Raw genomic sequence first — 27,706 nt, 5'->3', positions numbered from 1 at the left:
TGGCTCAAAAGTTCTGCCTTGAGTGATATGACTCATGTCTTCAAGACTTCCAATGAGCCATAAGCCTCACCCTTGGCAGTCAAGTTTTGAAAAGAAATATGGTAACCTGTAATGATCAAACCATGAGCAGAGCTCTAACAAAGGCAAGATAGTCAATCCTATTGAAGATGACTGAAAGCTTTTTTATCCATCTTATTTCTGGGGATATAAAAATATATAAGGTTAGTTTAGCTCAACATAACTCAGTAAAAATGGATTGTGTGCTTCTTTAGCTGCTCTGCAAGGCACAGCTGATTTTAGGGATGTGTGTGTATGTATTTATTGATGTTCTATTAATACTTCACAACACAGAGACTTGATGTAGTTTGTGGAAAACATGTAATTAAACATAAATGAAAACAAGGCCAAGAAAATGTAAAAGATTGGAATAGAAGGTCAAAATTAGAAAAGAGGAGTCAAGGATATATAGAACATGGGTATGGGTAACTATGGTTTCTAGATATTTGAGGGAATAAAAGATATGTAAAATTTGTTAGCTCTGCGTGTGGACAGATTATGGACTGAACTCAAATCACCATTACACACAGCTGTCTTGTACAGTTGTAAAGTTGCGTACAGCACAAAGTCATACAGTGCAGAGGAGAAAGGGAACTGAAGTCCAGCCTGTATCCGGCTCTCAAATGTTAAGGGTTTTCATTTACTTGGCAAGTGTTTCACTCTTCTGAAGTAGTTGTTTAACTACTTTGAGGGACTTTTTCTGAAAATAAGATACAATGGTGCTGGAATCTTTGAGATTTACTGACTATTGATAGGAGAATACCCAGGATGGATTTTATTTTTTACACTATTTGGGAGTGCACTGGCACATTCACCTCCAAGTAAATTTATTTTACACAAAGCAGATTTTACTCTTGTGGAATCAGGCAGTAGGGCAGGTTTTCCAAGTCTACAAAGCTGTTCAGATTGTGAAATATACTTTTAGACAACAAATATGAGCAAAATTTTCTTTTAAAAACCTGACATAAGCTTTGCCCACAGATACCTCTCTCAGTGTAATATATTAAATGTTGTAGGTCCACCTTAAAATCTACATACCTAATTCAGGATTATGAACTAGAAGGACCTTGTTTATCCATCCTATATGTAGTACTTACGTCTGCTAACTCCTGTCTCCCGCTTCGATCCCCAACCTCTGTCCCAGTCAGCAATCACAAGTCTGTTCTCCATGTCTATGAGTCGGTTTCTATTTTGTAGTTAGATTCATTTGTGCCAATTTAAGGTTTCACATAGAAGTGATATGGTATTCTCTTTCTTTTTACTTCACTTAGTATGATAATCTCTAGATGTATCCATGTTGCTGCAAGCGTCATTATTTCACTCTTTTTCATGTCCGAGTAGTATTCCATTGTATATATGTGCCACGTCTTTGTCCATTCATCTGCCAATATACCTTTAGGTTGCTTCCATGTCTTGGCTATTGTGAATAGTGCTGCTGTGAATACAGGGGTGCATGTATCTTTTTGAATTATAATTTTGTCCAGAATATGCCCAGGAATGAGATTGCCAATATATTTAAAATTAAAAGAAGAAGAAGAAAGTACATGAAAGAAAAAAAAATTATCAATTAGAATTAGTCATGCTAACTTACATACATGGGTGCATGTATCTTTTTGAATTATAATTTTGTCCAGAATATGCCCAGGAATGAGATTGCCAATATATTTAAAATTAAAAGAAGAAGAAGAAAGTACATGAAAGAAAAAAAAAATTATCAATTAGAATTAGTCATGCTAACTTACTGGCCAGTTTAAATCCACAGATAAAAGCATTGCCAGTCAATCAGCCTTGACTGGGAGCACCATTTTCTTAGCAGCAAAACACTGAAGAAACCCAGTATGTCTCACAGGTATTACCAGACAGAGTTAAGAGTTAAGTGAACCAAACATCTATTCTGAGTCTTAATCTTCAAATCAAAGACGGCAAAGTTTACGTCAGCAACAAAAAGTTGTTTACTTAAGAACATAGGCAAAAGAGTACCAACACGCAAGCTGCCAGCACAAATACAGAAGTCCTCACTTGGTAAACTCCCTCATGTGAAATTTTCTCAGTCATTTCCAACTCTTTGCAAATCATCCTGGTTTGCCAGGATTGAGGGGGTTCTCAGGACACAGGAGTCTCGGTGTTAAAGCCAGGACAGTCCCAGGCAGCTGAGTTGGTCACCCCTGTGCGCCGGCATCATCACACAGTCTGTGTGTGTGGTGGGCAGAGTCACATGAGCTTCAGGGTGTCAGCTGTCCTCTCTGAGTCCTGGTTGTCCCCCTCCATCCTCCGTCATGGACCTCAGTCAGGAGTTGGATCACCTAGTCTCACATTGACAGCTGCTGCTGCTGCTAAGTCGCTTCAGTTGTGTCCGACTCTGATAGATGCCATAGATGCGACCCCATAGATGCCAGCTCACCAGGCTCCCCCGTCCCTGGGATTCTCCAGGCAAGAATACCGGAGTGGGTTGCCATTTCCTTCTCCAATGCATGAAAGTGAAAAGTGAAAGTGAAGTCGCTCAGTCGTGTCCGACTCTAGCAACCCCATGGACCGCAGTCTACCAGGCTTCTCTGTCCATGGGATCTCCCAGGCAAAAGTACTGGAGTGGGGTGCCATTGCCTTCTCTGCACATTGACAGCAGGGGAGTCATACTAGTTAGTGGAGTCAGGAGAACTAGGTCTGACTATCAACTCTAGCAGTGACTTGTAAGTGCTCGTGACAAGACACTAAATGCTCTGAATTTCCCAGTGAAAGGGAATGATCTGACTTCAGGGCTTGTCATGAAGCTGAAGTGAGGTACTGTGTGTGGAAGTGCCCATCAAACTGTGGAACACTCAGTGTATTAAAATTACACTAAGTGATATCTCTAAAGTTAAAAAGGTAGGAAAGAGGCCTTTGTGTGCAAAGGGAAATGGACCTCTGTTTATTGCTGAATCATTCTTAATGAGCAGAAATAGTTACACAGTTGGAATATCCCAAGGCATTAAAAAATCTGCTAGTAACTTGAACCACAGTGACTTTTCTGCCTTAGCAAGCCAAACCTGAAGGGGAAATTGCACTGTGGCCTCTGTGGCTAAAATTTTCAAACTCAGGTGGTAAGTCAAACAACCAGCTGCAAACTGAAACTTATCCTTTAATCCTTGAGCTATGCCAAGCCAGGCGAGGATGAGGCCAAGCTGGAAAGTGGGGTTGAGATGGGGTTTCTGCAGCTTTGCCCTGACAGGCGAAGATTTTGCTAATCCTTTTTCAGGTACGCAGTGCCAGCTCTCAGAACTGCAGTGTGAGATTATGCTTGACAGTTTCAGAAAATTTTCTTCTGCACGCAGAACCTGAGCAGGGAAAGAATCCCGAGAAGATATTTCATAATAATGCCAGGGCTTCACATCACTCCAGCACATCTCCATTGTGCTCAGCTTGCCAGCCCAGTGTGCTGGTTGATGAGAATTTCCATTTAAATAGGTCAGGAATTGTGGGGAAAGTATAAATCCAAGCTGTTTTGTCCTCCTGTTGAGCTTCCCTTAAGAATAAAACAAACCAGATAGGGAAATTGGTTTTGCTATGTGTCAGGCTGAGGACTAGTTGAAAATAATTCTAGAGCGCCAAGGCCTAGCAGTGCTTCATTACAGACATGGCCTAGGGATTGCTTCTTGCAGAGGACGAACCACAAACTATCACAGCAACAGGAAGGGAGCTGCCTTAGGACCAGAAGACAGGAGACCGTGGCCTTGGGAAAAAGGCAGAGATGGCTCTGGGAAGCACTACATGGCATTAAGTCAAATTCATTGGTTTCTTCTCTCTTTGCATCTGTTTCTAGAGTTCCCTTCAGGGCTTGTCTGGATAAAACATGGAGTAAGAGTCCGGAATATTAGCACCAGACGTACCCACAGACCACTCCTCTATTACAAAAGCCCACTCCATATTCAGAAGGAACTCTTCATGGCACAAGGAGAATTTGGCTTTCATAGTCAATCGGCTTTTTCTGCAGTTTCACCCAGGCTCTCCTTGTGTTTTAAATTATCATTAAGATGGTTAGAGGGTAGATCCAGAGGAATGTTGAATCCCATCTCCGTGGGTTCTGTGGCCTAAGAACTTATCAGTTTTGCAAGTTCAACAACTTGATTCTATTAGTATGCCTAAGTTTGATTAGATTCTGAAGGCTGATTCACATGAACCACTCTCATGACGAATTGATACCCTATATCAGTTCAGTTCAGTTGCTCAGTCGTGTCCGACTGTTTGAGACCCCGTGAATTGCAGCATGCCAGGCCTCCCTGTCCATCACCAACTTCTATACCAATTCATTATTTTATAATTTATTAATTTATAATACCACTATAACTTTGAACAGATTCTGCACAAGGAACATAATAGATGTAATATTCAAAATATTTATCAGACCTGAAAGGCATGAGCACCAATTAATCAGAATGGGTCCACAATCCATTATAATAGATGCCAGCTGGCTTGCTATTTTAGAACATATTAGGAAGACAGCCCTAGAAATAGAGGCAAGAGTTCATATTTAAGTAACCCACTTCCTGCCAGATACTAATATGCGATCAATTCACTTGGATTTTAAAAATCAAAACCTTACAATGATCCTTTGAGGAAGGCATTAAAAAACTGACTATAGATTTCAGACAACCTGTCCTTGGTCCCACAGGTAGTTAGATAATCTGGGTTTACATGCAGGTGCATATGTATCATACTGCAAAAGTAAATCCACCTCACCCCACCCCCAGTACATTCATACTGGAAGCAAATTTAGATCATATGGTCAGCTAGTGTTGATATTATAAGAGGAAAGAGATTAAAGGAATTTTAAAAATTTTAAGGTTTTCCTTAAGAATGCCAAGATTGTCTCAAAAAAAAAAAAAAAGAGTTAGACTTATTTTATTTTGGCTCAGTTGGGCTAGAAAAGCTAACCTCTCTGGACCTGCATGGTTATCCTGCATAGGACAGAGTTGAGTGTGTGTCCATGCCTGGCAAGAATGAAGCTAAAATAAAAGTGAGGCATTTAACTCTGGAGCAATTGGCTGAGTACCAATGCTGAGAGTATTTAGAAAACTTTATAGCAACTTGACAGAATAAGTATATATCTATTGAATCTAATAATTAAAAAAAATACAGGCTAGTATTTTTATATCTTTGTTTTTTATTTCATTTTTCTGGTAATTCATTTATATTATATTGTACAAGAGGATCAGTCCATGATGGAGTCGGGGAGGGAAGGTAACGGTTTTTCACCATAGATGATTTGGAAAGCACAACTTGAAACCATCTCTTTGGATAACCTTGGGTATGTATTAGTTGCTCAGTCATATCTGACTCTGTGACCCATGGACTGTAGCCCGCTAGGCTCTTTTGTCCATGGAATTCTCCAGGCAAGAATACTGGAGTGAGTAGCTATTCCTTTCTCCAGGGGGTCTTCCTGACCTGGGGATCAAACCCAGGTCTCCTGCTTTGCAGGCAGATTCTTTACTGTCTGAGCCACCAGGGAAGACCTTGGATTACCTTGTGTCATGCTAAAGGCCACACTTTGAGGGAGATTCTCCCTGTACCTGCTGCCCTTCTCAGGCTGTCATTGGGTCCTTTATCATCTTTGGTTTCATTATCAGGGTCAAATGTAACATCCTCAGGGGTAGGCTTGTCTCTGCCAGTTCTTCTCAGAGGACATGGTTGCAGCACTCTTTCTTTTCTCTATAATATACCTGGAAAAAATGGCATATATAAGTATAAAACATGAATCTCCACTAAGTGGTAAAAGAAAAAGGCAGGGCTCAGTTGCGCTTGGAGATTAGCAGTGGGTGCCTGGGTGTCTAAGGCTGACTTGGAGGCTCCTCAGCCAGCTGCACTTCTGAGGGGAAGAGCCCAGGGCATTGTTAAAGATCTGTGATTAGGCAGAATCATGGTCATGCTTTTCTTTTCTGGTCTGAGGAATGATGGTATGTGACAGGATGGAGCCGTATGGCAGTTCTCACTGAGGACAAGACCCAGGCTTGCATAACATGAGAGAGCCAGTGGCTAAATGAGGTCTGAGCTATCCTGTGGGGGAGGACTAAACTGTGAATAACTCTGCAGCTTGTCCTGGATCATTTCAAATCAAGAAACTTCTGACTTAAATATAAAAAGTTTAATTATGCCCCAATATAGAGAATTTTATTTTTCTAATTAAAAAAATCAACAGAGTCTAGGACTTTCCTGGTGGTGCAGTGGATATGAATCCACCTGCCAGTTCAAGGGACATGGGTTCAATCCTCTGTCTGTGAAGATTCCACATGCTGCAGAGCAGCTAAGCCCATGGACCACAATTGCTGAGCCTGAGTGCTGCAGCTACTGTGCCTTGGGCCTGTGCTCTGCAACAACAGAAGCTGCTGCAAAGAGAGGCCTAAGCACCACTACAGAGAGTAGCCTCTGCTCATCACAACTAGAGAAAGCCCACACACGGCAACAAAGACTCAATGCAACCAAAAATAAACAAATAAAAATTTAAAAAATAATAATAACAAATAATTGTTCCTAATATAAAAAATCAAAACAGTCTAATTAAGGGTTTGGTTTTGATGTTGGGGCTTCCCAGGTGGCCCTACTTGTAAAGAACCCGCCTGCCAATGCAGGAGACATAAGAGACATGGGTTTGATCCCTGGGTCAGGAAGATACCCTGGAGGATGAAATGGCAACCCACTCCAGTATTCTTGCCTGGGAAATCCCATGGACAGAGGATTCTGGCAGGCTATCATCCATAGGGTCACAAAGAGTTGGATACAACTGAAACAACGTAGCAAGCAAGCAAGATATCACTTCCTTTAATACTTGAGATCTCGGATGTGAGAGTTGGACTGTGAAGAAGGCTGAGCGCCGAAGAATTGATGCTTTTGAATTGTGGTGTTGGAGAAGACTCTTGAGAGTCCCTTGGACTGCAAGGAGATCCAACCAGTCCATTCTGAAGGAGATCAGCCCTGGGATTTCTTTGGAAGGAATGATGCTAAAGCTGAAACTCCAGTACTTTGGCCACCTCATGCGAAGAGTTGACTCATTGGAAAAGACTCTGATGCTGGGAGGGATTGGGGGCAGGAGGAGAAGGGGACGACAGAGGATGAGATGGCTGGATGGCATCACTGGCTCGATGGATGTGAGTCTCAGTGAACTCCAGGAGTTGGTGATGAACAAGGAGGCCTGGCGTGCTGCGATTCATGGGGTCGCAAAGAGTCGGACAGGACTGAGCGACTGATCTGATCTGATCTGAATAATTTTCCAAAACATTTTAGTGCATAAAGCACTAAGGAAGGACAGAAAAATAGAGTATTTTGTATCAGAATATGCTTGAAAATAAGAGATATGGCCACATTTCTGCCAACATGATCTCTGATTCCTCTGCCTTTTCTTAATCTAGCTTGAACATCTGGAAGTTCTTGGTTCACGTGCTGTTGAAGCCTCACTTGGAGAATTTTGAGCATTACTTTGCTAGTGTGTGAAATGAGTGCAATTGTGCAGTGGTTTGAACATTCAAAGCTATGGTTTTTCCAGTAGTCTTGTATGGATGTGAGAGGTGGACCATAAAGAAGGCTGAGAGCCGAAGAATTGATGTTATTGAGCTGTGGTGTTGGAGAAGACTCCTGAGAGTCCCTTGGACTGCAAGGATATCAAACCAGTCAGTCCTCAAGGAAATCAGTCCTGAATATTCACTGGAAGGACTCATGCTGAGGGTGAAGCTCCAGTACTTTGGCCACCTGATGGGAAGAGCCGACTCACTGGAAAGGACCCTGATGCTGGGAAAGATTGAAGGCAGGAGGAGAAGGGGATGACAGAGGACCAGGTGCTTTGATGGCATCACTGACTCAATGGTCATGAGTCTGAGCAAGCTCTGGGAGATAGTGAAAGACAGGAAAGCTTGGTGTGCTGCAGTCCATGGGGTTGCAAAGAGTCGGACACGACTTAGTGACTGAACAACAACAACTTCGGTCACATTGGTCTCTCTCTCTTTTTAACTGAATGTTCTTTCAATTAATGACAGCTAATATTTATTTTCTCATTAATTCATTATCTCATTTAATGTTCATAAACTCCCTCCAAGGAAAATGGTGTTACTATGTTTATCAATTTTATACATAGTAGTGTATATCTGTTAATCCCAAATTCCAAGTTGATCCCCCCCGAACTCTTTCTCCTTTGGTAACCATAAGTTTGTTTTCTATGTCTGTGAGTCTATTTGTTTTGTAAATAAGTTCATTTCTACCATTTGTTTAGATTCTACCTATAAGTGATATCATATGATATTTGTCTTTGTCTGACTCACTGCAGTCAGTATGATCATCTCTAGGTCCATCCATGTTGCTGCAAATGGCATTATTTCATTCTTTTTTGTGGCTGGGTAACATTCCATTGTGTGTGTATATATATATCATGTCTTCTTTATTCATCTGTTGATGGAAATCTGGATTGCTTCTGTGTCTCGGCTGCTGAAATACTGTTGCTGTGAACATTGGGGTGCATATATCCTTTCAAATTAGTCTTTGTCTTTTCTAGAATTATGCTCAGGGCTGGGATTGGTAGATCATATGGTAACTTTTTAGTTTTTTAAGATATATCCATACTGTTTTCCCATAGTGGCCGCACCAATTTATATTCCCACTAACAGTTTAGGAAGGTTCCCTTTTCTCCACACCCTCTCCAGCATTTATTATTTGTAGACTTTCTGATGATGGCCATTCTAACAGGTGGGAAGTGATACCTCATTGTGGTTTGGATTCATATTTCTCTAATAATTAGCAACATGGAGCATCTTTCAATGTGCCTATTGGCCATTTCTATGTTTTCTTTAGAGAAATGTCTACTTAGTTCTTCTGCCTATTTTTTGATCAGGTTTTGTGTTGTTGTTGATGATATTGAGTTGTATGAGCTGTTTGTATATTTAGAAATTAAGCCCTGTTGGTTGCACTGTTTGCAAATATTTTCTCCCATTCCATAGATTGTCTTTTCATTTTGTTTATGGTTTCATTTGCTGTACAGAAGCTTGTAAGTTTTATTAGGTCCAGTTTATTTTTGCTTTTATTTATAGTGCCCAGGGAGACAGACTTAAGAAAAATTGCTATGATTTTTGTCAGAAATGTTTTGCCTGTGTTCTCTTCTAGGAGTTTTGTGGTGCCATGTCTGTCACGTCTTATGTTTAAGTCTTTAAGCCATTTCGAGTTGAGTTTTGTCTATAGTGTGAGAGTGTTCTGACTTCAGTGATTTGCATGTAGCTCTGTCCAGCTTTCTCAATACCACTTGGTGCGGAGGCTGACTTTTCTCCATTGTATATTTGTGCCTCCTTAGTTAAAGATTAATTGACCATAGATGTGTGGGATTACTAAACCCATTTTAGAGGTGAGGGGTATAAGTTAAATAAACCTCAAAGGTAATCTCAAAGGGGAAATGATGTACTACTTGAGTGACATGAAAACTAAGTGTGGGTCATGGAAGTGTTTATAGGACAGCCGGACAAAGGTAGGAAGATGAGGAGGAGAAAAGGGGGAGGAAAAGAGCTGGAAGACAAGTAGTCTGAGATCTAAAATCAAGTTCTACATTGAGCCGTTATTCACAGCATGAAGAACCCTGTACAATAGTCTGAGTGGCCCTAAATCTGAGGAGCAGAGAGCAGCATGAAGCCCTTATTGACTTGCTCACCCACACACACAGTCAGCCTCAAGGAGGAAGGAAGGGTTCTTGAATACAAACTACCAGGCACATCCAGGCCAGGGTAGAATTACCAGACTCTTGGGTAAACACACCCAGGTCATCATCTGTGGTTCTACCTCATTTAAAAAAAATCATCTCTATTCTCAAAAGAGTTAGCCACCCTCTTTTCCCCATTGCTTTCATCACTGGGCACTATAAAGCCTAAATAGCTAGTCAAGTGCTATATAAAGAATTTAGATGGAAACAAGACAGATTTCAGCGGGTTTGCATTTCAGACTTACTGGCTAGGAAACTTCAGGCAGTTGATATAATTTCTTATACCCACATTTTTCTTATCTGCTAAATGGAGGAGCTAATGTCTTTCTTGTAGGGAGACTGCATTGAACAGTGCTTAAGAGCTCAATCTCTGGACTCTGACATCCATTTGAGAATGCCTCTACCTTTGATAAATTACCTGATTTCTTCAAGCCTTAATTTCTTCATCTATAAAATAAGAATAACACTAATAGCAACTATTCCACAGAATGGTTATGAGAATTGAATGAGATACCATATACTTGACACACTCCCTGAGAAATGGTTAATGATCAACAAGTATTAGCTTTTATCATTATTACTGAAGCTCACACACAGTGTAGATCTGTCCAATGCATGGTAACTACCCTTAATAGGATACACATGGTGAGATTTGAGTCTTTTTTTTTTTTTTTGGCTGCATTCGATCTTAATCACAGCATTCGGGATCTTCGTTGCAGAGTGCTGGATCTTTAGTTGCAGCATGTGGGCTCTAGTTCCCTGACCAGGGATCGAACCTGGGCCCGCTGCACTGGGAGCTCGGAGTTTTAACTGCTTAATTCTCAGACCACCAGGGAAGTCTCAGCTTTGAGTGATTTTATGCACATTGTTTTCTCTGAATTGCCACTCTTGTTAATACATGTGTATTTGATGATGAAAGGCTGGTTTTCTAGATCTCTTCTCTTTAGATATGTAAGTCTTCACACAGATATAGGCTCAAGGTGTGGAGAAAGTCTTAAGCAAGCTTGAATACTGCTCTATACATCTGTGAGGTCTAGCTTGGAAGAAAGCAGTGGGTTGAATATTCTCTTAACCAGAACCTCAGAATACAATCTTGTCTGAAAGTAGGGTCTTTGTGATGTAAATAATTGAGGTCATGCTATGTGTGCGAAGTCACTCAGTCATGTCCAGCTCTTTGCAACACTTTGGACTGTAGCCCATCAGGCTCATCTGTCCATGGGGTTCTCCAGGCAAGAATACTGGAGTGGGTTGTGATGCCTCTTCCAGGGGGTCTTCCATACCCTGGCCGGTGGGTTCTTTACCACTAGCACCACCTGGGAAGCCCAAATCTAATGCTAGTGTCCAGATAAAAAGACCATGTGAAGATACAAAGCGGGAGACACAGACGAGAATGCTCTGTGACCACAGCAACAGAGAGCAGAGCCATGCAAGGACAAGCCAAGGACGCCAGGGAGTGCTGACAACTGCCGAAATCTAGAAGGGAGGTTGGGGCAAAGGTCCGTCTAGTCAAGGCTATGGTTTTTCCAGTGGTCATGTATGGATGTGAGAGTTGGACTATAAAGAAAGCTGAGTGTCGAAGAACTGATGCTTTTGAACTGTGGTGTTGGAGAAGACTCTTGAGAGTCCCTTGGACTGCAAGGAGATCCAACCAGTCCATCCTAAAGGAGATCAGGCCTGGACTGATGTTGAAGCTGAAACTCCGATACTTTGGCCACCTGATGCGAAGAGCTGACTCATTTGAAAAGGCCCTGATGCTGGGAAAGATTGAGGGCAGGAGGAGAAGGGCACGACAGAGGATGAGGTGGTTGGATGGCATCACCGACTCAATGGACATGGGTTTGGGTAGACTCCAGGAGTTGGTGATGGACAGGGAGGCCTGGCGTGCTGCGGTTCATGGGGTCGCAAAGAGTCAGACACAACTGAGCAACTGAACTGAACTGTCTCAATGACTCTAGAAGAATGCAACCCTGTGGAGAATTTTATTTTGAATTTCTGGCCTCCAGAAACTATGAGAGAACAAATGCCTATTGCTTTAAGCCACCAAGTTTGTGTAATTTGTTAGCGTAGCCCTAGGAACTGATACATGAGGGATCTCCATCCAAAAGAGGGAGTAAGTGTCACAGTATCTCTCTTCTGCAGCAAGGAGGAGTGAAGGGGCACGTGTGGGGTCCTGAATGGCACACCAAAAAATGGGTTCCAGTAAAGGCAGGTGCAAAGAGCTGACTCATTGGAAAAGACCTTGATGCTGGGAAAGACTGACAGCAAAAGGAAAAGGGGGGGCGGCAGAGGATGAGACAGTTGGATGGCATCACTGACTCAATGGACATGAATTTGAGCAAACTCTGGGAGATGGTGGAGGCCACAGGAGCCTGGCGTGCTGCAGTCCATGGGCTCACAAAGAGCTGGACATGACTGAGCAACTGAACAGCAACACTGACCAGAGGGCAGGTGTGTGTTCTCTCAGTGGCCTGTTGGGTGTCTGGGGGTAGTGCTGTGGCATGAGGAGCTGAGTGCCAGGCAGAAAGGGGCAGTGAATTATGATCACACTGAAAGGGACAGATGAGCCGAAATTGGGCCCCTGAAGTTCTACCAGGGTGACCCACCACACAGATTTGGGGGCTGTGACACACTAGGAAACACTCACTCACAAAGTCATGAATCCTTTTAAGTATAAAGCCGAAAGCTGACTACCTTCTTATGCTGCAATGACAGCACTGACATTCAACTACTGTATTAAAACAAGTTCTATCAGCCAGTTTTAAATTTAATGCTAACAAATTTTAATGCAGAGATAGCCTGTTAATGAAACAACTAAAAAAAAAATTTTTTTTTAATGAAAGCTTTTTCTGCTTTAGATATCCCAGGGCTCAGGATGGGGACTGTCCTGAGTTGTCCTGCCAAGACTTCATTTTAACACCTCCTAAGAAACCTTTCTTGCCAAATTCAAACAGGGGAATCTATTCAAAAAGTAGCAAATCAAACAAGCATTCAGAAAGAGCTAAGTCATGGTAAGAGTGGAACCTCCCTCCAGCAGCTGGAAGAACCCAAAGGATGTAAGGGCTTGACCAGTTTTACAACAGGATGGCTTGACTGGGCAGCTGAGAAAGGGAAAAACTAAATCAAATTGGAGTCTTGGAAACTCAGTTCAGCTGAATCTCCTATTTAAGTCATAAATGTCACCAGTATAAATGGCCGTTCAGTTATCCCAACACTCAGTGAATCTTCCACACATCCAGTGAGGTTTTATTGGTTTCTACTATGGTATAGGTGCTGGGATATTGGTGGAGGGTACTGAAGTGATTAAGAGGTACTCTTTGTTCCAAGAAACTTAGAGTAGAATAGGTTATCAATAATTTTTTTGTCTCATCTAAATAACCCTAAATTTTTTAAAAGAATAAATAGGGTGACGAAGCATGGCCACTCCAGCAGATGTACACATGTATACATACGCACACAAGAACATTGCCCACATCACAAAAACAACCAAACATTCTACTTTCCTACTTTGGTTGTCCACACAGTTTTGAATACTCTTCCCTTGAGGAGGTGGAGTTTCCCCTCTCCCTGAGTAAGCTGGACATGGTGACTTGATTGGGCTTCCCTCATAGCTCAGTCAGTAAAGAGTCTGCCTGCAATGCAGGAGACCTGGGTTCAATCCCTGGGCCAGGAAGATCCCCTGGAGAAGGAAATGGCAACCCACTCTGGCATTCTTGCCTGCAAAATCCCATGGAGAGAGGAGCCTGGAAGGCTACAGTCTATGGATTCACAAGAGCTGGACATGACTGAGTGACTAAGCACATAAGTCAGTGACTTTATTCTAAGGTATAGACTTTGGTGGAGGTGATGAAGTGTAGTTCTGAGACTAAACCATAAAAGTCATTGGCATATGTTCCTTCCATGCTCTCTGTCTTGGGTCACAAGGGAAGCCCTGTACTGAACAGCCCCATGGAGAGGACCTGAAGTTTCCTGCCAGGAGCCATGTGAGTGAGATTGGAAGTTGGACTTTGACCCTGGTCAAGTCTTCAGGGACTGCAACCCCAGCTGACAGTTTGAAGGAGACACCAAGAGAGACCCTGAGCCAGACCCAAGTTAAGCCTTCCTGGATTCCAGATGCTCAGCAACTGTTGTCATTGTTTAGTCACTAAGTCATGTCCAGCTGTTTTACAACCCCATGTACTATAGCCCGCCAGGCTCCTCTGTCCATGGATTTTGCAGGCAAGAATACTGGAGTGGGTTGCCATTTCCTTCTCCATTTTCTTTCTCCTCCCTTTACTAACTCCAGGGGATTTTACCGACCCAAGGATTGAATTCACGTCTCCTGTGTTGACAGGTGGATTATTTTGTGTGAGGTCATAAATGGTTGTTATTTTAAGCTGGTAACATTGGGGATGGGAGAAGGCAATGGTACCCCACTCCAGAACTCTTGCCTGGAAAATCCCATGGACGGAGAAGCCTGGTAGGCTGCAGTCCATGGGGTCTCGAAGAGTTGGACACGACTGAGTGACTTCACTTTCAGTTTTCACTTTCATGCATTGGAGAAAGAAATGGGAACCCACTCCAGTGTTCTTGCCTGGAGAATCCAAGGGATGGGGGAGCCCGGTGGGCTGCCGTCTATGGGGTCCCACAGAGTCGGACATGACTGAAGCGACTTAGCAGCAGCAGCAGCAGCAACACTGGGGATGGTTTATTGCACAGGAAAGATAACTAAAGCAGCTGGTTAAAATGAATACTGCTTCCTTACCAATCACAACAGATTCATTTCTGTTGCCTTCTTGATAAGTGTCTTGATGTTATTCCTGATAAATGTTTTTGAAATGCTCAGTCAGAATTGCTTCTGTTTCCTGACAGCATCCAATCCAGGACAAAGCTCCACTTCCTGAAACCCTCCGGAGACTCACCTAACAGAAGCCCAAGTCTTAGAAAATTTTCTAACATCCCCTTGTTAAGATGACTCATGCTTCTGATGACACTCTATCTCTTACCACAACAGGCAGATAAATCCAAACCTTTGTTACAGTGCGTTCCTGGTGGACTTGGACTAAAGTTGTCACAATAGTGTGGCGCTGTACCGGGCAGTAAATTTCATGTACTGTGCAAGGATAAAAATCAATTCAGTCTGTTAATAGATATAATTATAAAAATATTAGCTAATATTTACTGAATGCTCACCATATGCCAGATATAGTGCTAAGTGCTTTACATGTATTATATTAGTTTAGTAAAATAACTTTATGTAGTGGCTGACGTTATTATCCCCATATTAGAAATGAGTAAATTGAGGTGTTGAAAGGTTAGGAACTGACCTAATGTCACACAGCTAGGAAGCAGTGGAATTTAAATGCAAACTTTCTCCAGACCAACATTCCTAACCATCAGTGGATTATCCCCCATCAATGTATATTATGCTGCTGCTACTGCTAAGTCACTTCAGTTGTGTCCGACTCTGTGCGACCCCATAGACGGCAGCCCACCAGGCTCCCCCATCCCTGGGATTCTCCAGGCAATACTGGAGTGGGTTTCCATTTCCTTCTCCAATGCATGAAAGTGGAAAGTGAAAGTGAAGTCGCTCAGTCGTGTCTGACTCTTAGCGACCCCATGGACTGCAGCCTACCAGGCTCCTCTGTCCATGGGGTTTTCCAGGCAAGAGTACTGGAGTGGGGTGCCATTGCCTTCTCCAATGTATATTATAACATTTACTTAAAATTGGATAGCCAGTGATTCCATAGTATCTCCTTCAGCCTGGTTGCAACCTACCCCACTAACTGGCAGTATTTCTGGAGTGCTACCTTTTCTAATCATCTAGAAGCAAATTTAAAATGTTTTTTATTAAGTTCTCAGCAGAAGAGAAGAATGGGGAGGGCTCAACAGCTAAAGAAATTTTGAAAGCCATGAATCTAACCTTCTGTTCTATAATCATCATGAATCTGGACTCCAAATACTCTACAGACTCTTGTTCTTAGGAGATTTAAGTATAAAAATCTTTTTTTGGAAATAAAATATGATTTCTGTTTTTTTCCAACCCAGTAAGTAATTGAAGAAATAATAAACACACTAAGAAACTTCCTAAGCAGTTAATCTAATTTCCCATTTGCTTCTAAATTATCACTTCTCATAAAAAATAATGTTCCTGCAGAGTTAGAAAAATAAAGTATGAGAGACTTGGGGCAGTGTTGGCATGACAACCAGGGAAGAGGAGAGCCTTGGGATAAAGGACAGTGATTGAGGAAGAGGAATTACCTCCGAGGAGCAGGCTCTGAGAGAAGAGTTACATGCATTTAAGCCAGAAGAAGAAAACCAGGAGACTGGAATTGTCTGATGATCAATCATGCCTAAGGAGCTGTGAAGTGAAATATGATCACTGCTTCAGACTCCCCTTCAACACCTCTTCCCTGCTCTGCCCTTGTCTGCAAAGACGCTTCATCATCCCTTCATTCCACTCATTCATTTAGATATTCATTCTCATCACACTACATGCAAAATAAAACTCATGTACAGTATGGTTAAAAAAACAAGGCATAGTCACATAAAAAATGTAGTAAGAATACAAGCAGTGAATGTTAAACAAGGAGTGTTGCATTAATTCAGAAGACAGGGGCACAGTTTAACACAGCCTCAGGGACAAGCAATCCCACAGAATGGCTTTTGCCTATGGCTATTCTCAGATATAATTATTTGGATTTATTCACACATCTCCTCCATTTCATCAGTCTTTGCCTTGTCTCCCATTAATTGCATCATACAACTTGGGTCCCCCAAGTAAAGTCCCCTTCTTTACATGTTTTGGGGTCTGAGGCTTTCCTACATCTAATTCCCCAGACAAATTCTCTTCCTGCCTGCCTGTCTTTGTTCTGTGCAAGGACAGGACTCACCAACCCATCTAAGAAATGAATTTAGGTGCAAGAATTAAAGGAAATGTACTGGCTCCAGATTTCTTCTACCACTTGATACCTTTTAAAAAGGTAATCAAGTTTGGGGATAGCCTGAGTCATGCCAGAGTCACACCATATTCTGCCTATTCTGGTTTTTTTTGGTTTGTTTGTTTGTTTTGTTTTGTTTTAATCTTGGCTTCCAGAAGCCCAACCTGAGTTTACACTCTATAGCACAGCCACCATGGAAATGCAGATTCTGCTCCTCCCCTCTCCATGTACCCCAGTAGAAAAGTGAAAGTCAACAAAACAAATTAGGTGATATAAAATTATTCATCAGGATAAACAAATTATCAACTTTTTCAAGTGCACCATGAGGTTGGAATAGTTCCTTTTAAAGAGAAAAATGAAATTAGACTAAGCAACATAAATTAATTTTACATTTGAATGCATGTGTGCTAAGTTGCTTCAGTTGTGTCTGACTCTATGCAACCCTATGGACTGTAGCCTGCCAGGCTCCTCTGTCCATGGGATTCTCCAGGTAAGAATACTGGAGTGGGTTGCCATGCTCTCTTCCAGGGGAATCTTCCCAACCTGGGGATTGAACCCATGTTTCTTAGGTCTCCCCCACTGGCAGGTGAGTTCTTTACTCCTAGTGCCACATGGGAAGCCATATATTTCAATGATCCATTCTAAAAACTTAAGAATTCATCTGAAAATATTAACTATATTTCCGTCCCCATATCCTTTTTGTTTTTCAGTCACTCAGATATGTCTGACTTTGTGACCCCATGGACTGCAGCACAACAGGCTTCCCTGTCCTTTACCATCTCTATGAATTTGCTAAAACTCATGTCCATTGAATAGGTGATGCCATCCAGCCATCTCATCTTCTGTTGTCTCCTTCTCCTCTTGCCTTCTCTCTTTCTCATCATTAAGGTCTTTTCCAGTGAGTCAGTTCTTCACATCAGGAGGCCAAAGTATTGGAGCTTCCGCTTCAGCATCAGTCTTTCCAATGAATATTGAGTACTGATTTCCTATAGGATTGACTGGTTGGATCTCCTTGCAGTCCAAGGGACTCTCAAGAGTTCTCCAACACCACAGTTCAAAAGCATCAATTCTTCAGCGCTCAGCTTTCTTTATAGTCCAACTCTCACATCCATACATGACTACTGGAAAAACCATAGCCTTGACTAGACAGGTCTTTGTTGGCAAAGCAATGTCTTTGCTTTTTAATATGCTGTCTAGGTTGGTCATAGCTTTTCTTCCAAGGAGTAAGCATCTTTTAATTTCAGGGCTGCAGTTACCATCCTCAGTGATTTTGGAGCCCCCCAAAATAGTCTGTCACTGTTTCCACAGTTTCCCCATCTATTTCCCATGAAGTTATGGGACCAGATGCCATGATCTTAGTTTTCTGAATGTTGAGTTTTAAGCCAACTTTTTCACTCTCCTCTTTCATCAACAGCCCCTATAGTTCTTTGCTTTCTGCCATAAGGGTGGTGTCATCTGCATATCTGAGGTTATTGATATTTCTCCTGGCAATCTTGATTCCAGCTTGTGTTTCTTCCAGTCCAGCGTTTCTCATGATGTACTCTGCATATAAGTTAAATAAGCAGGGTGACAATATACAGCCTTGACATACTCCTTTTCCTATTTGGAACCAGTCTGTTGTTCCGTATCCAGTTCTAACTGTTGCTTCCTGACCTGCATACAAATTTCTCAAGAGGCAGATCAGGTGTTCTGGTATTCCCATCTCTTGAAGAATTTTCCACAGTTTATTGTGATCCACACAGTCAAAGGCTTTGGCATAGTCAATAAAGCAGAAATAGATGTTTTTCTGGAACTCTCTTGCTTTATCAATGATTCAATGGATGTTGGCAATTTGATCTCTGGTTCCTCTGCCTTTTCTGAATCCAGCTTGAACATCTGGAAGTTCATGGTTCACGAACTGTTGAAGCCTTGTTTGGAGAATTTTGAGCATTACTTTGCTAGCATGTGAGATGAGTGCAATTGTGCGATAGTTTGAACGTCCTTTGGCATTGCAGTGAAAACTGACCTTTTCCAACCCTGTGGCCACTCCTGAGTTTTCCAAATTTTCTGACATATTGATTGCAGCACTTTCACAGCATCATCTTTTAGGATTTGAAATAGCTCAACTGAAATTCCATCACCTCCACTAGTTTTATTTGTAGTGATGCTTCCTAAGGCCCACTTTACTTCACATTCCAGGATGTCTGGCTCTAGGTGAGTGATCACACCATTATGGTTTTCTGGGTCATGAAAATCTTTTTTGTATAGTTCTTCTGTGTATTCTTGCCACCTCTTCCTAATATCTTCTGCTTCTGTTAGGTCCATACCATTTCTGTCCTTTATTGTGCCCATCTTTCATGAAATGTTTCCTTGGTATCATTAATTTTGACAAGATCTCTAGTCTTTCTCATTCTGTTGTTTCCCTGTTTCTTTGCACTGATCACTGAGGAAGGCTTTCTTATCTCTCCTTGCTAGTCTTTGGAACTCTGCATTCAAATGGATATATCTTTCCTTTTCTCCTTTACCTTTTGCTTCTCTTCTTTTCTCAGCTATTTGTAAGGCCTCCTCAGACAATCATTTTGCCTTTTTGCATTTCTTTTTCTTGGGGATGGTTTTGATCTCTACCTGCTGTACAATGTTATGAACCTCCATCCATAGTTCTTCAGTCACTCTGTCTGTCAGATCTAATCCCTTGAATCTATTTGTTACTTCCACTGTATAATCATAAGGAATTTGATTTAGGTCATACTTGAATGGCCTAGTGGTTTTCCCTTCTTTCTTTAATTTAAGCCTGAATTTTACAATAAGGTGTTCATGGTCTGAGCCACAGTCACCTCCTGGTCTTGTTTTTGCTGACTGTATAGAGCTTGTCCATCTTTGACTGCAAAGAATATAATCAATTTGATTTTGGTATTGACTATCTGGTGATGTCCATGTGTAGAGTCTTCTCTTGTGTTGTTGGAAGAGGGTGTTTGCTATGACCAGTGCATTCTCTTGGCATAACTCTGTTAGCCTTTGCCCTGCTTCATTTTGTATTCCAAGGCCAAATTTGCTGTTACTCCAGGTATCTCTTGACTTCCTACTTTTGCATTCCAATTCCCTATAGTGAAAAGGACATCTTTTTTGGGTGTTAGTTCTAGAAGGTCTTGTAGGTCTTCATAGAACCATTCAACTTCAGCTCCTTCAGTATTACTGATTGGGGCATAGACTTGGATTACTGTGATATTGAATGGTTTGCCTTGGAAATGAACAGAGATCATTCTGTTGTTTTTGAGATGCACCTAAGTACTGCATTTTGGACTCTTGTTGACTATGATGGCTACTCCATTTCTTCTAAGAGATTCTTGCTCACTGTAGTAGGTATAATGGTCATCTGAGTTAACTTCACCCATTCCAGACCATTTTAGTTCCCTGATTTCTAAAATGTCAATGTTCCCACCAACAGTGTAGGAGGGTTCCCTTTTCTCCACACCCTCTCCAGCATTTATTATTTGTAGACTTTTGGATCGCAGCCATTCTGACTGGTGTGAAATGGTACCTCATAGTGGTTTTGATTTGCATTTCTCTGATAATGAGTGATGTTGAGCATCTTTTCATGTGTTTGTTAGCCATCTGTATGTCTCCTTTGGAGAAATGTCTATTTAGTTCTTTGGCCCATTTTTTGATTGGGCCATTTATTTTTCTGGAGTTGAGCTGTAGGAGTTGCTTGTATATTTTTGAGATTAGTTGTTTGTCAGTTGCTTCATTTGCTATTATTTTCTCCCATTCTGAAGGCTGTCTTTTTCACCTTGCTAATAGTTTCCTTTGATGTGCAGAAGCTTTTAAGGTTAATTAGGTCCCATTTGTTTATTTTTTTGCTTTTATTTCCAATATTCTGGGAGGTGGGTCATAGAGGATCCTGCTGTGATGTATGTCGGAGAGTGTTTTGCCTATGTTCTCCTCTAGGAGTTTTATAGTTTCTGGTCTTACATTTAGATCTTTAATCCATTTTGAGTTTATTTTTGTGTATGGTGTTAGAAAGTGGTCCAGTTTCATTCTTTACAAGTGGTTGACCAGATTTCCAGCACCACTTGTTAAAGAGATTGTCTTTAATCCATTGTATATTCTTGCCTCCTTTGTCAAAGATAAGGTGTCTATATGTGTTTATCTCTGGGCTTTCTATTTTATTCCATTGATCAATATTTCTGTCTTTGTGCCAGTACCATACTGTCTTGATAACTGTGGCTTTGTAGTAGAGCCTGAAGTCAGGTAGGTTGATTCCTCCAGTTCCATTCTTCTTTCTCAAGATCGCTTTGGCTATTCGAGGTTTTTTGTATTTCCATACAAATTGTGAAATTATTTGTTCTAGCTCTGTGAAGAATACTGTTGGTAGCTTGATAGGGATTGCGTGTACAGCCACTATGGAGAACAGTGTGGAGATTCCTTAAAAAACTGGAAATAGAACTGCCTTATGATCCAGCAACCCCACTGCTAGGCATACACACTGAGGAAACCAGAAGGGAAAGAGACACGTGTACCCCAATGTTCATCGCAGCACTATTTATAATAGCCAAGACATGGAAGCAACCTAGATGTCCATCAGCAGATGAATGGATAAGAAAGCAGTGGTACATATACACAATGGAGTATTACTCAGCCATTAAAAAGAATACATTTGAATCAGTTCTAATGAGGTGGATGAAACTGGAGCCTATTATACAGAGTGAAGTAAGCCAGAAGGAAAAACATAAATACAGTATACTAACGCATATATATGGAATTTAGAAAGATGGTAACAATAACCCGGTGTACGAGACAGCAAAAGAGACACTGATGTATAGAACAGTCTTATGGACTCTGTGGGAGAGGGAGAGGGTGGGAAGATTTGGGAGAATGGCATTGAAACATGTGAAATGTCATGTATGAAATGAGATGCCAGTCCAGGTTCAATGTACGATGCTGGATGCTTGGGGCTGGTGCACTGGGACGACCCAGAGGGATGGTATGGGGAGGGAGGAGGGAGGAGGGTTCAGGATGGGGAACACATGTATAATTTTTTTTTAATTAAAATTGAAAAAAAAAAAATAAAATGTCAATGTTCACTCTTGCCATCTCCTGTTTGACCACTTCCTATTTACCTTGATTCATGGACCTAACGTTCCAGGTTCCTGTGCAATATTGTTCTTTACAGCATCAGACTTTACTTCCATCAGCAGTCACATCAACAACTTGGCATTGTATTTGCTTTGGCTTCGTCTCTTCATTCTTTCTGGTGTTATTTCTGCAGTCTTCTCCAGTAGCATGTTGGGCACCTACCGACCTGGGGAGTTCATCTTTTGTGTCTTATCTTTTTGCATTTTCATACTATTCATGTGGTTCTAAAGGCAAGAATACTGAAGTGGTTTGCCATTGCCTTCTCCATTTTCAGTTTGGTTAATTTTCAGTGTTTTAGAGGGAAAAGCAAATCATAGGTTTGGGAATTAGTGACTGACCTTGGCTGGGTACTAGCCATAAACTTTGACCAAGTTACCACATTTTTCCAAGCTCCAGGAAATGACGCATGTCTTAAAGGAATGTTTTAAAGATAATGTAATTAATATGCACCTTGTAATAGGTAGTTACTAGGGTAGTTCTATTTATTTTTGATTGCTAATCATTATTTTGGAGTGTAATACTTCCTATTTGTCAACCGAGTACCTACATAGTTTAAGTTCATACAAAGCTTCCAGGTATAAACTGTTTACTCTCCAAGGTTCCGCCTCCCCCTGCTCTGTCCTCAGGGAAGGCTCACTAGCTTGTTTAGTTGAAGGACTCTCTTGCCCTCTGGTTGGGATTTGGCCAAGTGGGGATCAAAAGCAGAATAAAGGCAGAGTCAGGTTGAGGGTTTATCTCCCAGGTACCTCCCTGTGGGTCCTGCTACCAGAGGCCAGAGCTACAGTCAGGAAGCCCCTCTGTGTAGCCACCCCTCTCTCTTTCTCAGTTCCATAAACACTCCCCATCTCTTCCCCCTACTATCTTCAGGGTACTAGACCACTTCTTGTTTGCTGCTTTAAAAAAAAAATTGCTGTCAGCAACTTTATAATCTATTGAAGCCTTCTCAGTAATTCAGCTTGGAGACAGCGTCTGTTTCCTGCTAGTGTGCATATGTGCATGCTAACTTGATTTAGCAGTCTCTGATTCTTTGTGACCCCATGGACTGTGGCTCTCCACAGGATTCTCTAGGCAAGAATACTGGAGTGGGTTGCCATGATCCAAGATCCTCCAGGGGATCTTCTGATCCAGGGATCAAACCCATGTCTCTTATGTCTCCTGCATTGGTAGCCGGGTTCTTTACCATTAGTGCCACCTGGGAAGCTCATTTCCTGCTAAAGCTAGAAATAATACAAGGGTTATTACACTTCCACTATTCAGTTCAGTTCAGTTCAGTCGCTCAGTCGTGTCCAACTTTTTGCGACCCCATGAATCACAGCACACCAGAACTCCCTGTCCATCACCAACTCCCAGAGTTCACTCAAACTCACGTCCATCGAGTCAGTGATGCCATCCAGCCATCTCATCCTCTGTCGTCCCCTTCTCCTCCTGCCCCCAATCCCTCCCTGCATCAGAGTCTTTTCCAATGAGTCAACTCTTCTCATGAGGTGGCCAAAGTACTGGAGTTTCAGCTTTAGCATCAGTCCTTCCAAAGAAATCCCAGGGCTGATCTCCTTCAGAATGGACTGGTTGGATCTCCTTGCAGTCCAAGGGACTCTCAAGAGTCTGCTCCAACACCACAGTTCAAAAGCATCAATTCTTTGGTGCTCAGCCTTCTTCACAGTCCAACTCTCACAGCCATACATGACCACTGGAAAAACCATAGCCTTGACTGGACGGACCTTTGCTGGCAAAGTAATGTCTCTGCTTTTGAATATGCTATCTATGTTGGTCATAACTTTCCTTCCAAGGAGTAAGCGTCTTTTAATTTCATGGCTGCAGTCACCATTTGCAGTGATTTTGGAGCCCTAAAAAATAAAGTCTGACACTGTTTCCACTGTTTCCCCATCTATTTCCCATGAAGTGATGGGACCAGATGCCATGATCTTAGTTTTCTGAAGCTTTAAGTTTTCTGAGCTTTAAGCCAACTTTTTCACTCTCCTCTTTCATTTTCATCAAGAGGCTTTTTAGTTCCTCTTCACTTTCTGCCTATTATTACTTCCAAATTTCATTAGATTTTGTTTAATATGTGTGTATAGTTATAGTCATCAATCAGGTTCTTCCATGAGGCTTTCCGTCATAGCTAACAGAAACGTGTTATGAAGGAGGTTTGGCTGGACAGAAGCTTTAGTTTTAAGCAACAGGGTTCTGGTCATGATTCTGTATTTCTGAGCTCTGTAGTGTATCCCAGACCTCTGTCTAAGCCTCAGTTCTTTCATCTGTGAAATAGGGATAATAGTAGTTCCTATCTCATGGGATGGTTAGAATACATGTAACTGTTCAATTAATGTCAAGTGTTATATTACTATTATTATGCCCAAAACAAGAAAAGAATATCCAGCTGATCATGAATGAGCAGCGGAGCTGTCAAGTCTGCCTTCAATACTGTAACATTTCAGGCCAAGGTGGAGGTACTTAAAAACCAGGACTTGTGTGAACCCAGTGTGAACAGGAAACCAGGTGGCTGGGTGCTGGAAGAACAGTCAGCACCCTCTGGTTACAGAAAAAGTCTTGCAGGAAGCTTGGTTCCACTGCTATTTTTTTTTTTCCAACCCAGACTGTGCATCAACCTACCAGGAAAGGTTTTTTAAAACAAACTGTAGGATGTATTCCAGAGCTTTAGAATTTTCACAGAGCTACTGAAGTACTTCTGATATTCAGCCTGGGCTATCAGCCTTACCCCAAGGAGCAAGGTATTACCCTGGGTAGAGGTCACCCCCTGCTGTACCCTGTGGCCCTCCTCTGCTCCATAGCCACACAGGGACCAATCGTATCAGTCTTCAAAGAAAGCAAATAATTAGACAATTTTAGGGCTAGGATGCTAGCATTTACCTTAGGATTACCAGCCATAGATTATAAGTGGGAGTTGTTTCTTCAACTCAGATATAGAGTCCTGGTGCCAGATATTAATAAACTCAGTATTTTCTGGTGGGGGAGAGGGGAATCTCAGCCTACTGACTTCTTTTTTTGAATGTGTTTTTTTCAGCGTACTGACTTCTGACATGGTCAGTTAGGGCAAGATGTAGAAGGTCAATTTTGCTAGTGGAAGCAATCTATTGCAGATGTTCCAATTTATCAGGAGTATCTTATCAAAAGGGCTATACATAAGTCTTCACTGAGTTTTACCCTTCTAAACGGTTTATTAGTTTAGGAAACAGAATGGCCACAGCAGTTCCTGTTTCTGAAGGCTTCCATTCCAGCTCTTCCTGCCCTAGCTGACCGGAGCATGGGCAAGTCTGTGGATAGCATGTTGCCGCCACCTAGTGGTGAATGTGGCACTTTAACCTTGTGGGGGGAATAAAAATCTCTTTAGAAGAGAATTGGGTTTCCCAGGTGGCTCTGCTGGTAAAGAATCTGCCTGCGATGTGGGAGGCCTGGGTTTGATCCCCGGGTTGGGAAGATCCCCTGGAGAAGGGAAAGATTACCCGCTCTAGTATTCTGGCCTGGAGAATTCCATGGACTATATGGGGTCGCATGCAACTTTCACTTCATTTCACTTCTCTTTTTAGGAGAAAATTGGGAGAGTGGATTAGCAACATCATTTTGAAAACAATGTTGAATCCCCTATTACCTTCCAATAAATAAATAAAACCCACCCAATATATCCCTTTGACAAATTTGGATATTCTATAACTAGCTGTTATTAAAAAAAAAAAAAAAAAAAGAACAGCCATAATCATTTCCCCTCTTTTCTCTATTTACACACTACAGTAATTTTTCCTTAATTAAAAAAAAAATCAGAAATAAACTATCACCCTAACTTCTTAATATTTGGGAGGTATCTAATGTGGATATACCAATGACAGACAATGCTCTTTCAACCTTTTTAATGAACCCTTAAATATCAAATGCACAGCACTTCTGATGAATGAAATGTTTCTTCTCAGAGCCAGGAGAGCAGTTTGGAAGCACTTGGTTTTGAGTTCTAACAGAGATGAATCTCACCTTCAGAGAGATCACTTTGATAGGAATTGATAGTAATTAGATTTAGAAGCTGGAAAAAGTCAAGGTATCACCTTCCCTTTGCTGTTTTGTTGGTTGGTGATCTGACGTAAGCTCGTCCATCCTGAATTTCCCCAAGGAACTCAGAAAACATTTCTCTTTTTTTTTCTCTCTCTTACTCAGATGAGGGACTAGAAGTGTGAGAAAGAAATCGCTCATGCATTTAAGTCTGAGTTTCGCAACGCTGTCAGCATCCTCAGGCTGATGACGCCTCTCTTCGCTCAGTTCTTCTCAATGTGGTACCAGTTTTGCCGCCGGCTCTCTGTGTGATCCTGGGGAACTTGTGCATGTCAGCTGCATTTCAGTTGGACACACTTAGAAGAATGTTTTCCAGGTAATTATATTAGGGGTGAGATGGGAAGTCTGGAATCCAGAACAGAATCACTGTGAGATCCTTAGGCTGATTTTTTATTTTATTACTTTATTACTTATTTAAAAATTTATTTGCTTGCTTTATCTTCTAAATTCCACATATAAGTGGTAACCTGCAGTATGTTTCTTTCTCTGCCTGATGTATTTCACTTGGCATAATACCCTTCAGGTCCACCATGTCACCGCAGTATCTTTTGGCTGTTTGAAATGGATGGGCCTAAGAGCAGGCAAGGGAACTGGATTGCAGGGCTGGCGCTCAGCTCTCCTCTCCCAGCCGCGACCATGAGCAAAGTACACTTCCCTGTTTACAAAAAAAAAAAACAAACAAACAAACAATTCTAGCATGTTCACCATGTTCCAGACGTTGTGCATGATCACATTCCATTCTAAAGATTTCTGAGGCTGAGTTTTATTGTGTACAGTGAACAGATAAGGAGACTGAAGCCTCAGCAGTGAAGTAAACTGACCCGGAATCACACAAGGAGTATTGAAGCTGAAACATAAGCCTGTTTTGGCCCAGGCTCAAAATCATCTGGGTTTAAAATCATCTGGTTTTGCTGCATAAATTAGCACCTAAGAAATCTTTTATAGAAAGCCATTTGCTTTTAAACCAAGAACGTGCTGTCCCTGTGTGCTGCCTTATAAGAAAGAAGTAACTTGGTGCAGAGGAGGCACAGTACACACTCAATAAATGTTTGTTGAATTAATGAATAATTAGTTTATAATTGCATATCTTGCAGTGTGATATAGCTGAAAACTTCAGCTGCATATTAATAATTTTATATCTCCAGATTTTAGAATTCTTCCTTAATGACTATAAAGAACTCTACTCTTAAGACAGAGATCAGAAGCCATGTAGAAAATAAATTATAGACAGCCAAAATGAATATGCTTAATCTGTGAGACACATTTCTTTTTTCCATCTTTCCTCTCTTCACAAATTTTCACTTTTATTGTCATTTTCTGAATACTGCAAAGAAATGTGTAATGTCATTACAATTACAGATATTAATAGCATGATATAATTCAACAAATAATTTTATTTAGTGAACTCAATTTAAATATATTATTTTTCAGAGGCAAACACTAGCTAGAGATGTCATGCAGAGAAAAAAATCTAGGGGTGATCAAGTTTGGAGAAATATTTCAATCTGAAGCTGCCAGTGATTGGAGAGAATTTTAGGATGTGGTAAATATGGCATTGAGGAATGTGGCTATACATGGGCTCAGATTAAGTAGAAAGTTTGTGAGGTCAGGATACAGCTAACAATATAGGGGTGAGAGGTTGAGTTGTCTTGACTCCTACTGTGAATAGTTCAGACTTGGCTAAATGGAGGAATAGGAAAAAAAATTATAATTGGAAAACAAAGCCACAATGATTCAAACATTTCAGATTTTTCCTTTTGTAAAAATTGTGATGATTTCATGTCACCACATGCTTCCTTTTCCCCAGAAAGGAACTCGTGACATAATGGGACCATTATGGGCCTCCATTCAGGAACTTTATTTATTA

The 27,706-nt window shown here is 41.4% G+C and overlaps 1 protein-coding gene across 1 annotated transcript in view; it reads left to right on the top strand.

Annotated features, from left to right (window-relative positions):
* The window catches only part of C6H4orf17 (chromosome 6 C4orf17 homolog), an 89,117-nt gene that overhangs the window by 22,435 nt on the left and 38,976 nt on the right, over positions 1-27,706 (top strand). Inside the window, exon 2 of the mRNA XM_070372106.1 lies at positions 25,945-26,155. The gene's annotated coding sequence lies outside the window, so the exon portion shown is untranslated. The remainder of the gene's footprint in view (positions 1-25,944; positions 26,156-27,706) is intronic.

This window comes from Bos mutus, chromosome 6 (genome assembly GCF_027580195.1).
Source record: "Bos mutus isolate GX-2022 chromosome 6, NWIPB_WYAK_1.1, whole genome shotgun sequence".
Lineage (NCBI taxonomy): Eukaryota > Metazoa > Chordata > Mammalia > Artiodactyla > Bovidae > Bos > Bos mutus.
The sequence above is the reverse complement of the archived record's forward strand: the minus strand, read 5'-3'. Positions and strand labels throughout refer to the sequence as shown.